Below are 16,189 nucleotides of genomic sequence, written 5' to 3'. Positions count from 1 at the left end.
TATCGATATTATTATTACTCTTATCGTTATTATCGTTATTATTTTTATTACTTTAATTGTTACCACTATTATTATCGTTATTATCATTATTATTGCAAACATTGTTAATACTTTTATAATTAATTCTATTAATATAATTATCGTTTGTTGTGATCATCGTTATTATAGTTACTATCATTATTATCGTTAATAATGTCTTTATCGTTATTATTATTATTACAATTATCGTTATTATCTTTATTTTCGTTATTATCGTCATTATTGTTACTATCGATGATATCATTACTACTATCGTTATTATCGTTATTATTATTATCCTTATTATTGTTATTATCATTATTACTGTTATTACTATAGTTGTTACCACTATTATTATCCTTACTGTCATTACTATTGCAAACATCGTTAATATTATTATTATTATTTCTATTAAAATAATTATCGTTATTAACGTTATTTATTTTAAAATTAGTAATATAATTATCGTTATAATCATTACAAGCGTTATTATTTTTATCATCTCTTTTATTACTATTATTATTATTGTAATTTTCTTTATTATCGGTATTATCGTTATTATTATTATCGTTATTATTGCTGTAATCGTTATTATAGTTAATATCATTATTATCGTTATTATTCTCATTATTGTTATTGTTATAATCCGTATAATCGTTATTATCGTTATTATCGTTAATATTGCTATTATAATTATCGTTGTCATCGTTATTATACTTATTTTCTATTTTATTATTAATATTTTTATCACTATTATCTTTGTTATCGTTATTATTGTTAATTATAATATTATTATTATTATTGTTATTATAATTTTATCGTTATTATCGTTATTATTATTATCACTATCATTGAAATTATCGTTATTATTAAAATTTTTATTTTCATCACTAACGTTATTATTGTTATATTTATTATTATTTATATTAATACCGTTATTATCGTTATTATCGTTACTATTATTATTATTATTATTATTTTTAGAATTAATGTCGTTATTATCATTATTATCGGTATTATTGTTATTATTTTAATCGTTGTCATCGTTATTATCATTATATCGCTATTATCTTATTATTATTATTATTATGTTCGTAATCGTTATTACCGTTATTTTCGATATTATTTTAATACTATTATTATTATTACTATCCATATTATCGTTATATTGCTATGATTATTTATTATTATTATTATTATTAATGCCATTATCGTTATTATGTTATAATCGTTAATATTATTATTATTATTATGAATAATATTGTAATTATCGTTATTATTGTTAATACTGTTATTATTGTTATTATTTCTACTATTATTATTTTTATTATCTTTATTATTGTTAATATTGTAATTATTACATCTATTATTATCATTATTATCGTTTTAACGTAATTATTGCTCTTATTATTAGCATTATTAACGTTATTATCATTATAATCGTTATTTTCGTTATTATTATTATTATTATTATCGTTATTATCTTTATCATCGCTATTATCCTTATTATTATTATTATTGTTATTCGCCATTATCGTTATTGTCGTTATTATTGTTATTATAATTATCATTTTTATCGATATTATTGCATTTATTATTACTATTACTATTATTATTATTGCTTATATCGTTAGAATTTTTATTATTATTATAATCATTGTCGTTAATATTATTATCGCTAACATCATTATCGTTATTATTGATATTATTCTTATTATTACTACTATTATTGTCGTTAATATCGTTATTTTTGTTATTTTTATTATTATTAATATCATTATTATAATTAAAGTTGACATCATCGTTATTATTACTACTATTATTACTGTTATGACCGTTATTATCGTTATTATCGTAATTATAGATATTATTGCTGTTATTATTAGTATTATTATCGTTATTCCCTTTATTATCTTTATTTTCGTTAATATAGTTTTTATTATAATCGTTAATATCGTTAATATCGTTATTATCAGTGTTAACAATATTATTATTATTGCTATTATCGTTATTATCGTTATTATCGTAAATTTCGTTATGATTGTTATTATTATTATTTTTATAGATATTATCGTTAGTAGTGTTATTATTATTATCGATATTATTGATATTATCGTTACTATTATAATCGTTGTTTTCGTTATTAACGTTATTATCGTTATTATTATTATTATTACGACAATTATTATCGTTATTATCGTAATTATAGTTATTATTAATGTTATTATTTTCGTTGTTATCGTAATTGGCGTTATTAATTTTATTATTATTATCGTTTTATTGTTATTGCTCTCGCTATTATTATCTTTATTAAGTTTATTATTGTTTTTAACGTTATTAATATCATTGTTATTATATTTACTTTCCTTTTTATCGTTGTTATCGTTATTTTAATTTTTATTATTGTTATTATAATTTTTTCGTTATTAATGTTATTGTTTATATTCTTTTCATTATTAACGTAATTATCATAATTATCGTCTTTAATGTAATTTTAATTATCGTTGTAATCGTTATTTCTATTATTATATTTATTATTGTTATTTTTAGTATCGTTATTATAGATATTATCGTTATTATCAATATTTATGTTTTTATTATTATTGATGTTATCGCTATTATCCTTAATATTGTTATTAATATTATTATCATTATCTTCCATATCGTTACAATCGCTTTTATTGCTATTATAACTATTGTTATTATTATAGTTATTATTACGCGTTATTAACGTTATTATCGTCATTATTATTATTATTATTGTTATAACCGTTTTAATAGTTATTTTTGTTATTATTATTATAGTCATTATAATTATTGTCGTTAATATCAATTTTATTGTTATTATTATTATCATTATAAACGTTATTATCGTTATTAATGTTTTTATTATTATCGTTTTTATCGTTATTATGGTTATAATCATTAGTTTTATTATCGTTTGTATTACTATTTCCGTTATTATACTTATTATTATAATAATTATTATCGTTATTATATTTATTGATTTTATTATTATTATCATAATTATCGTTTATAGCGTTATAACCAATATTATTATTATTATCAGCAGTATCGTTATTATCGTTATTATTGTTATTATTGTTTTTATTGTTATTATTCCTACTGTTTATATCGTTATTATCGTAATAATCGTTGTTATTATTATTATTACTATTGTCGTTATTATCGTTATTAACGTTATTATTTTTATAATTTTTATCGTCTTTAACGTTATTAACGTTATTATCATTACTACAGTTATTTTCGTTATTATAAATATTATTATTATTATTATTAATATTAATATAGTTATTTTCGTTTTCATTGATACTATCGATATTATTATTATTACTATTATCGCTATTATCGATATTAGTTTATAGTTATTATCGTTTTGTCGTTATTATTGTTTCTATTATTATTATTATTATCTATATTATCGGTAATAGCGTTGTCATCCTTATTATTATTATTATTATTATCGTTACCATTGTTATTATCATTATTATTTTCATTAATATTCTTTTTATTATCGTTATTATAATTATAATCGCAATTATTTTTATAATTATTATTTTTTTTTATTATTATAATTATTATTATCGTTATTATCATTGTTATCGTTATTATTTTTATTATTATTACCGACATTATCGTTAACGTTGTTATTATTATTATCGTTTAATTATTATCATTGAAATCGTTTTTATCGATATTATTGTTAATATTGTTATTATTATTAATATGTTTACTGTTATTATCGTTATTATCTTTATTATTGTTATATAATTATTGTTATTATCGTTATTGAAGTTATTAACGATATTATTGTTATTATGATCGATGTTATCGTTATTATCCTCAATATATTTAATTATATTATTTCTATTATAGTCATAATCGATATCATCGTTATTATTGTAATTATTACTATTGTTATTATGATAATTATCATTATGAGTAATTACCGTTATTATCGTCAATAATATTATTATTATTATCTTTTTATCGTTATTATCGTTATTATTATATCGATATTATCGTTTATATTGTTATTGTAATTATAATAATTGTCGTTATTAACGTTATTATCGTTATTTTCGTTATTATCTTTATAATTGTTATTATTATTATCGTTATTACCGTTATTATCGTTATAATTATTATTAGAAATATCTTCATTATGGTTATTATAATTATCGATATTATCGTTATTATCGTTATTATTGTTATCGTCAATATCGTTATTTTTGTTATTTTTGTTATTATTACTTCTATTATTATGGATATTATTATTATTATCGGTCTTATTAATATTATTACTATCATTATTATCATTATTATTTGTTTTTATTGTTACTATAATTGACGTTCTTTCGTTATAATCCTTATTTTGGAAATATAACTATTATAATTATCGTTATTATCATTGTTATAGATACTTTTGTTAATATTATTATTGATCATAACGTTATTATCGTTATTATTCTTATTAATATTATTATTATCGTTACTATCATTATAATCGTTAGTATCTTTATAATTGTTATTATTATGGTTTTTTCCGTTAATATCGTTATTATTATTATACGTTGTTATCGTAATATAGTTATATTGTTTTTATTATAATCCTCATTATCGTTCTCACCGTTATCATTGTTTTTATTATTATTGTAATTATCGTTATTATTGTAATTATTATTATTATTATCGATATTATCACTATTATTGTTATTATCATTAATATTGTCATTATATTTTTAATTATAATTATTATCGGCAATATCGTTATTATCCTTATTATTATTATTACAATTGTCGTAATTATCATTATTATTGTTACTACATATATATTTTTGTAATTACTATTATTTTTATTATCGTCATTGTTACTATCGTTATTTTCTTTATTATCGTATTTATTGTTATTATTATTATTACTTTTATCGATAATTTCGTAAATATTATTATTATTATTATTACTATTCTCGTTTTTATCGATAGTATTATTATCTTTATTATCGTTATTATAGTTATTATTGTTACCATTATTACTATTATTATCGATATTATCTTTAAAATTGTTATGACTATTATCTATATTATCGTTATAATTTTTATTATTATTATCTTTAATAACGTTATTATCGTTATTAATGTTATTATTATTATCTTTATTATCATTATAATCGATATTATCGTTATTATTGTGTTATTATTATCGCTATTATCGTTAATATTGTTAATACCTTTTTTATTATTATTATTATTATTGTTATTATATTTGGTATCCTTATTATAGTTATTATCGTTATTTTCATTATTTTCATTCTTATTTTTATTATTATTATCGATGGCATCGTTATTATATTTACTTTCGTTATTATTATTAATATTATTAATGTTATTATCGTTGTTATCGTCATTATCGTTATTATTGTTACTATAGATATTTTATTATTATTCTTGTCGTTATTATAGTTATTAGTGGTATTATCGTTATTATCGTTAATATCGTTATTATCTTTATTATTATTATTATTATTATTATTAATATCTATATTACAGTTATTATTATTATTACTATTGACGTTATTATCAATAATAATTTTAATGTCATAATCGTTATTATCGTTATCATCTTTAATACGATTATTATTATTATCGTTATTATCGTTATTATTAGTATTATGACTGATATTATCGTTAATATTATTATTATAATCGTTATTATCACTATTATTGTAATTATTGTTATTGTTATTATCTCTACTATCGTTATTATTATTATTATTATTTTTATTATCGTTGTTAACGTTACAATTGTTATTAATATTTTCGTTAATATCGTTGTTACTGTTCCTTTTATTATCGTTATTATCGTTATTATCATTAATATCGTTAGTAACGTTATATTCGTTATTATTATTACTATAAAAAACATCGTTATCATTATTATTGTTAGTATCATTAATATTAATATTATTAATATCGGTATTATCGTTATTATTATATTCGCTAATATCTTTATGATCGTTACTATTGTTATTATTGTAATTAATAATATTGAAATTATCGCAAATATTGATATTAATATTATCGATATTACTGTTATTATCGTTATTATTATTTTCGTTAAAATCGTTTTTATGCCTATTATTGTTATTAATGTAATTATTCATACTATTTTTTTTGTTATTATCGTTATTATCAATATTATCGTTACTATTGTTATTACCATTAACTTTAATATAGTAATTATACCTATTAACGTTAATATTATTAATAATATTGTCGCTATTATAGTATTTATCGTTATTATTATTAATATTATAATCGTCATTATCCTTACTAACTTTAATGTATCCATTATTACTATTATTTTCATTGTTATTTTCGATATTATAGTTATTATTTTTATTATCTTTATTATGGTTACTATTATAATTATTATTGTTGACATTATCGCTAATTTCTTTATTATGATTATTACTATTAACGTCATTATTACTATTATCGTTGTTAATGTAATTATCGTTATTAATATTATTATTATTATCGTTATTATTGTTATTATTGATATCGTTAATATCGTTATTAACGTTATTATTATTAGCACTATTGCCGAAAATATCGTTATTACTAATATCGTTATTATCTATGTTATCGTTATTATTATTTTTATTATTATTATTATTGTGATAATCGTTAATTTTGTTATTACTTTTTTCGATTTTAACGTTATTATCGTTACTATTATTAACGTTATTTTTGTTATTATCGTTATTATTGTTATTACTACTATTATTATTAACGTTATTATCGTTATTATCGTTATTCTTATTATTATTATTTTCGTTATTATGGCTAATAGTATTTTCGTTAATATCGTCATTATCGTTATTATTGTTATTATTATTATTTCTAATAACGCAATTATCTATTATATTATTATAATTATACCGATATTATCGTTATTATCGGTAATATGGTTATTGCTGTTAATATTATTATTGTAATTATCACAATTATTGTTATTATGGTCAATATCGTCATTATCTTTATTATTATTGTTATTATTATCGCTAATATCGTTATTATCTTTATTATTCTTATTATTATTGTCGTAATAATTGTTATTATTATTATCTTCATAATCTTTCCCATCGTTATTATTGTTATAATTATCGTTATTATAATTATTATCGTAATTATCGTTATTATCGTCATTATTGTTATAATTATTACCGTTATTATCGTTATTATCGTTAGTACTGTTTTTTTGGAATGATAGTAGTTATCGATATTATTGTTAATATTATCATTATCGTTGTTATCGTTGTTATTATTATTGGTCTTGACGTTATTATCGTATTATTATTATCGTTATTATCAATATTATCGTTATTATCACTTTCTATTATTACTCTTATCGTTGTTATCGTTAATATTGTTATTATTATTATCGATATTAACGTTATTATCGTTACTATTTTTACCGTAAATATAGTTCTTATCGTTATTATTGTTATTACTACTACGATTATTAACGTAGTATCATTATTATTGTTATTATTATTATCGTTGTCATCGTGATTATCGTTATTTTCGTTATTATCATTATTACCGTTAATCTCTTTCTTATCGTTATTATCGTACGTACTATAATTTTTGTTCACGTTATTTTCGTTATTTTTGTTAGTATTGTTTTATTATGTTTATTATCGATTTTATTGTTATTACTTTATTCGATATTATCGGTATTATCGTTATTATTATTATAACTATTGTGTTATTATCGTTATTATTATAATCGAAATTGTCTTTATTTTCGTTTTATTATTAATATTATTGTCGTTATTATCGTTATTATCGTTATTTTCATTATTATCGTTTTTATTTAATATCGTCCTTATAAACACTATCTGTATATTTATCATATATTACTATATATATCAATATATATATTATTATTACTATCGTTATTATAGTTATTATTGTTATTATTGTTATTATTATAATCGTTCTTATCTTTATTATCATTATATTCGATATTATTATTATTAATATTGCCGTTATTATCGTTGTTATTGATTTTATAGTTATAATTTTTATCGTTATTTTTCTCCTTATAGTTATTAATGTTATCATTATTATAGTCATTATTATTATTATTATTATTACTATCCTTATTAACGATATTATATTTATATTTATTATTATTTTTACCGTTATTATCGGTATGATCGTTATTCTTCTCATTAATATTATTATTTTTTATTATCGTTATTATCAATATTATCGTTATTATCGTTTTTACTGTTATTATTAATATCGCTTTTTCTATATTATCTCTAATATAAATCTTATTATAATCGATAATATCGTTATAATAGTTATTATTATTATTACTGTTATCTTCATTATCATCATTATTATTATCGTTAATTTCTTTATTATCGTAATTATTTTTATTATTATTATTATAATTTTTATAATTATTATTTGTTATTATAGATAGTATTATTATTAGTATTATTGTTATTATCGTGTATATTATTGTCGTTATTACCTTTTTGTTGTTGTTATTGTCATTATTATTATTATCGATATTATCGTTAATATTGTTATTATTATTAACGATATCAACGTTATTATCGTTATTATTAGAATCTTTGATATCGTTATCTTCGTTAGTAATATTATTATTGTTATAATTACTAAAATTATTAAAGTTGTTATCGCTATTATCGTTATTATTGTTAATATTGTTATTATTATCGTTATTATCGTTATTATTTTATAATTATTATCGTTAATTCCATTAATTTCGTTATTATCTTTATTTTTATTATTATTATTACTGTTATTATCGTCATTATCGTTAATATCGTTATTATTGTTATTATATATATCGTTAAAACCGATATTATCGTTATTATTATTATTAAAATTATCCTTATTATCGTTAATATTGATAATATTAATATCTATATTATCATTATTATTGTTATTATTATTATCGACGATATTTTTATTATCCTTATTATCGTTAATATAGTTATTATCGTTATTATTGTTAATATGATTATTATACTTATCTATATAATTGTTAATATTTTTATTCATATAATCGATATTATCTTTATTTTTCTTATTAATATTATTGATGATATCGTTCTTATCCTTAATATCGTTTTAATTATAATTTTTATTTTCTTAATTATCGTTATTGTTGCTATTATTATTATTGTTATTAATGTCAATATCGGTATTAACTTTGTTATTGTTATTATTATTAAAGTAATTATCGTTATTATCGCTATTATTATCATTTCTGCTATTATAATCTTTATTATCATTACGATCATTATTATTATTATTATTTTTATTATTATCGATATTATCGTTATCATCGTTATTCTGATAATTATTATTATCGTTAATATCGTTATCATCGTTATTTTCGTTATTATCGTTTTTACCGTTTCTATCGTTATTTTAATTATTATTATTATCCTTATTATCGTTAAAATCGTTATTATCGCTATTTTTCTTATTATTATTTTCGTTGTCATCATTATTATCCTTATTTTCGTTATTATTATTATTATTATAATCGTTATTATCCTTATTTTCGTTATTGTTATTATTATTATTATTATCTTTATTGTCGTTCTTATCGTTATTATAATTATTACTATTATCGTTAATACCATTAGTATTATTATCTTTATTATCGTTATTATCGTTTTTATCGTTATTACTATTATTATTATTAAGGTTACTTTCGTTAATATTGTTGTTATTATTATCGATATTATCTTTATTATCGTTATCATTGTTATCGCTATTATCGTTATTATTGTTATTATTATTACCGCTTTTATAATTTTTTTCGTTATTATTACTATCGTTATTATTGTTATTATTGTTATTATTATTATTTTTATCTTTATTGACATTATTATCGATATTATCGTTATTACTACTTTTGTTATTATTGATATTATTATTATTGTTATTATCGTTAATATTGTTATTATTTTTCTTTGTATTATTCTTATAGTTATAATCATTATACATGTTATTATTATTCCTATTATGCTTATGATCGTTATTATTGTTAATATTATTATCGATATTATTGTAATTATCGTTATTATTACTATCGTCATTACCGTTATTATCGTCAATATTGTTATGAATATTATTGTTATTATTATGATTATTATTATCGTTCTTATCTTTATTATCTTTAATAATGATATTATTGTTATTATTACTTTTATTATTAACGTTATTATATTTATTATCGTTATTATTTTTATTATTATTATAATTATTATTATTTTTTATATTATTTATATCGTTATTCTCGTTATTATCCTTAATTTCGTAATTAATATTATTACCATTATCTTCCATTTCTTTACCAGCGTTATTATTGCTATTATTACTACTGTTACTGTTGCATTTATTATTTCGCGTTATCACCGTTAATATCGTGATTACTATTATTATTACTATCGTTATTACCGTTATTATCGTCATTATTGTTAATATTATTATTGTTATTATCGTTTTAATAGATATATTTGTTATTATTATTACAGTAATTATGATTATTGTCGTTATTATCAATGTTATTGTTATTATTATTATCGTTATAAACGTTATTATCGTCATTAAGTTTATTATTATTATCGTTATTATCGTTATAATGGTTATAATCATTAGTATTATTATCTTTTCTATTATTTTTATCGTAATTATAGTTATTATTATAATTATTATTATCGTTACTATCATTATCTTTATAATCAATATAATCGTTAACTTGGTTATTATTATTATTGCTATTATCCTTATTATTGTTATCATTATTATTATTACTATTAATATTATTGTGATTATCTTTATTATCATTATAATTGTTATTATTATTATCGTAATTATCGTTAAGGTCGATATTATTGTTATTAGTGTTATTATTATTATCGTTATTATCGTTATTATTTTTATTATAGCTATAATTGTTATTATTATTATTATTTATTAATATCTTTGTTATCTTTATTGTTAAATTTTTTATAATCGCTATTATCGTTATTATCATTATTATCTTTATTATTATTATTATTATTGTCGTTTTTGTAGTTATTATCGTTATTACCGTTATTTTCGTAATTAACCATATTTTCGATATTATTATTATTCTTACTATTATCGTTATTATATTAATAATCGTTATAAATGTTATTATTGTTATTTGTTATTATCGTTAGTATTGTTATATTTATTATTATTATTATGGATATTTTGATTAATATCATTACTATCTATATATACTTATTACTATTAACGTTATTATCGCTATTATTAATAATATTATTATCGATATTATTGTTATTAACGTTATAATTATTAGTATTATTATCATTATTAGAGATATTATCGTTATTATTGTAATTATTCTTATCGAACATTTCGTTATTATCATTATTATCTTTATTATTATTAATATTATTCTTCTCATAACCGTTATTATTGTTATTTTTGTGAGTATTAATGATATTATTATTATTATTATTATTATTGTTATTATAATTATAATTATAATTATTATTATTGTTTCGTTATTATTATTAATGTTATTCTTATCATAACCGGTATTATTGTTATTATTCTGGTGATTATAATTTTAATATTTTTATTATTATTATTATTATTATCGTTATTATTTTAATTATCATTAGTATTATTACTAATATTATTACTATTATTATTATCGTAATTACCGTTATTATCGTTATTATCATTATTTGTTATTATTATTATAATCGACATTATCGATTTTATCGTTACTATTGTTTTCATAAAAATAGTTATTATCGTTATTATAGTTATTACTACTAGAATTATTAACGTTATTTTGGATATTATCGTTATTATCGTTATTTTCGTATGTTTTTCTATTATTATTGTTGTTTTTATCTTTGTTATCATATATTATTGTTATTTTTAATATAGTTATTATCGTTAGTATTGTTAATATTATTATCGTTATTATCGTTCATAACTTTAATGTCTTTATAATTGCTTTTATTCTTATTGTTAATATCATTATTATAGTTATTATGATTATAATCGTTATTATCGTTATTAATGTTATTATTATTCTTTTTAGTATCGTTATTATCATTATTATCGTTCATAACGTTAATGTCTTTATTATTACTTTTATTCTTATTGTTAATATCATTATTGTAGTTATTATGATTGTAATCATTATTATCGTTATTATTGTTATTATTATTTTTATTATTATCGTTATTATCTTTAATAACATTACTAACATTATTATTACTACTATTATTATTGTTACTATCTTTATTATTCTTATTATCATCAATATCGCTATTATTGTTATTATTGCTATTATTATTATCCTTATTTTCGTCAATATCGTTATTATCGTTATTACTATTATTATTATTATCGTTTTCATCGCTATTACCACTATTATCGTTATTTTTACGATTATTGTTATTAACGATGTTATCGCTATTATTACTATTATTATTATCGTCATTATCGTTATTATCATTGATATCGTTATTATTATTATCGTTATTATTGTTGCTATCGTTATTATCTTTTATTATTCTGATAATTATTATCGTAAATATCGTTATTATCGTTATTATCTACATTATCGATATTATTGCCATTAATATTATTATTATTATTATCAATATTATCGTTATTATTATCGTTACATCGTAATTATAGTTATTGTCGTAATTATTAATATGGTTATTATAGATCGTCCTTTTCATTATTATTGTTATTATAATAATCGTAAATATCATAATTATCATTATTAATATTAATACTATTATCGATACTGTCGTTGTTATTATAATCGTTATTATCATTATTTTCGTTATTATCGTTATTATTATTATTAGTAATAATGTTACTATTATCGTTATTAAAGTTATTATTTTTTTATCGTTTTTATCTTTATTATTGTTATTAATAATAATTTTATTATTATCGTTATTAAAATTATTAATTTTATTATTGTTATTATTTTTGTCGATATAATCGTTATTATTATTATTATTATTTTCGATGTTAACGTTAATAATGTTGTTATTATTATCGATATTATCGTTATTGTCGTTATTGTTATGGTTGATAATATCGTTAATATTGTTAATACGGTTATTATAATTATAGATATTATCGTTAGTAACCTTATTATCGCTATTATTGTTATGATTGTTATTATTAAACTATTATTATCGTTATTATCGTTTTAAACGTTATTAGTGTAATAATTGTTATTATTACTACTATTATTATTGTTATTATCGTTATTATCATTATTATTGCTATTATTAGAAATATTAATATCGTTAATAGGATTTAAATTGTTATTATCGCTATTATCGGTATTATAATTGTTATGGTTATTATCGTTATTATTGTTATTATTACTGTCATTATTATCGTTAAAATCGATGTTATCTTTATTATTAATACTATTATTGTGGTTATTATCCTTATTATCGTTATTATTATTATCATCGTTATTATCGGTATTATTGTTATTACTGTTATTACTATTATTTTTATAATTTTTATATATATTATCGTTAATAATGTTATTATTATTATGGATATTATTGTTAATATTGTTAATATTATTATCGATATCATTAATATTGTTAATACTATTGTCGATATTATCGACTTTATCGTATTTATTATTATCCTTAACATCGTTATTATTGTCATTGTTGTAATTAATAATATTATTATTATCGTTATTATCGATATTTTCGATATTATTATTATTATTATTATTATAATTATTATTGTCGTTATTATCTCTATTATTGTTATTTTTATTATTATTATAATCGTTATTATCGTTTTAATTATTATTACTGTTATTATTGTTGTTGTTATTATCATTAATATCGTTATTATCGTAATTATCGTTATTTCAATTATAGTTATTATCGTTAATATCGTTGTTATATTTATTATTATTATTATTATTATCGTAAATATCGTTATTATCGTCATTAATATTACTAATATTATCGTTTTTATCGTTAATTTTTATTATAATCTTTATTATCGCAATTATCGATATTGTCGTTATTATCGTTATTATCGTTATTATTTTTATTAATATTATTGTTATTATTATCATTATTATTGTTATTATTCTTATTAATGTTAATATCATTATCAATATTTTCGATATTTTCGTATATATTATTGTTGTTGTTACCGTTATTAGTGTCATTATAGATATTATGACTATTATTTTTAGCGTTCTTTTCGTTATTATTGATATTATTATTATTATTAATATTATTCGTATTATTATTGTCATTATTATCTTTATTATTGTAATTAATATTATTATTATTATTAATATTATTATTATTATTATTTCCGTTATTATCTTTATTATTGTTATTATTATCATTATTAATATCGCAATTATCGTTTTTATCGTTTTCATTATTATTACTATTATTATTATTATTGTTATTATCGTTTTTATCAATATTTTTAAAATTATTATTGTCGTTATATCGTTATTGCTATTATCCTTATTATCGTTGTTATCGTTATTATTGTTAATATTATTATCTTTATTAACGTAATTATCGTTATTAATTTTATTATTATCATTATTAATATCGTAATTATCGTTATTTTCGTTTTCATTATTATTACTATTATTATTATTATTGTTATTACCGTTTTTGTCAATATTTTTAAAATTATTATTGTCGTTATTATCGTTATTACTATTATCCTTATTGTCGTTGTTATCGTTAATATTGTTAATATTATTATCTCTATTAACGTAATTATCGTTATTAATTTTAATATTATTATCGTTATTATCGTCATTTTCGTTATTATCGTCATTATTGTTACTATCGATATTATTATTACTACTATCGTTATTATCGTTATTATTATTATCCTTATTATTGTTATTATCGTTGTTACTGTTATTACTTTAATTTTTACCACTATTATTATCCTTACTATCTTTATTTGCTACCACTATTATTATTGCAAACATTGTTAATATTCTTATTATTACTTCTATTAAAATAATTATCGTTATTAACGTTATTTATGTTAAAATTATTAATATTATTATCGTTATAATCGTTACTATCGTTATTATTGTCATCATCTTTATTATTACTATTTTTATTATTGTAATTATCTGTAATATCGGTATTACCGTAATTTTATTATCATTATTATTGTTGTAATCGTTATTATAGTTACTATCATTAATATCGTTATTATTCTCATTATCGTTATTGTTATAATCCGTATAATCGTTATTATCTTTATTATCGTTAATATTGTTATTATAATTATCGTTGTCATCGTTTTTAACCTTATTTTCTATTTTATTATTAATATTTTTTCACTATTGTCGTCGTTATCTTTATTATTGTTAATAATAATATTTTTATTATTAATTATTATTATTATTAATAATGTTATTATCGATGTTATCATTATTATTGTTATTCATATTAAAGTTATTAACTTTATTATCATTATTATAGTTCTCATTATTATTGATATTAACGTTATTATTTTTATTATTATTGAAAATATTATTGTTATTTGCATTAATATCGTTGTTATCGTTAATATCTTTATTATTTTTTTAAATTATTATTATTATTTTTACCATTATCGTAATTTTTGTTACTATCAATATTATTATTATTACTGTAATCGTTATTATCGTATTATAATAATCTTTATTATTGTTATTATTGTTAATATCGTTCATATCATTACTATCTTTGTTATTATTATTATAGTTGTTATCGTTATTATCCTTGTTTTCATTATTATTAATATTACTATTATCGTCTTTTTGTAGTTATCGTTATTATTCTTATTATTATTATTATTGTCGATATTATCGTTATTAACGTTAACCTCTTTCTTATCGTCATTACCGTACATAATATAATTTTTATTGACGTTATTCTCGTTATTTTTGTTATTATTTTTATTATTATCTTTTTTATCGATTTTATTGTTATTACTTTAATCGATATTATCGTCATTATCGTTATTATTATTATAA

Source organism: Vespa crabro, unplaced genomic scaffold (genome assembly GCF_910589235.1).
Source record: "Vespa crabro unplaced genomic scaffold, iyVesCrab1.2, whole genome shotgun sequence".
Taxonomy (NCBI): domain Eukaryota; kingdom Metazoa; phylum Arthropoda; class Insecta; order Hymenoptera; family Vespidae; genus Vespa; species Vespa crabro.
The sequence above is the reverse complement of the archived record's forward strand: the minus strand, read 5'-3'. Positions refer to the sequence as shown.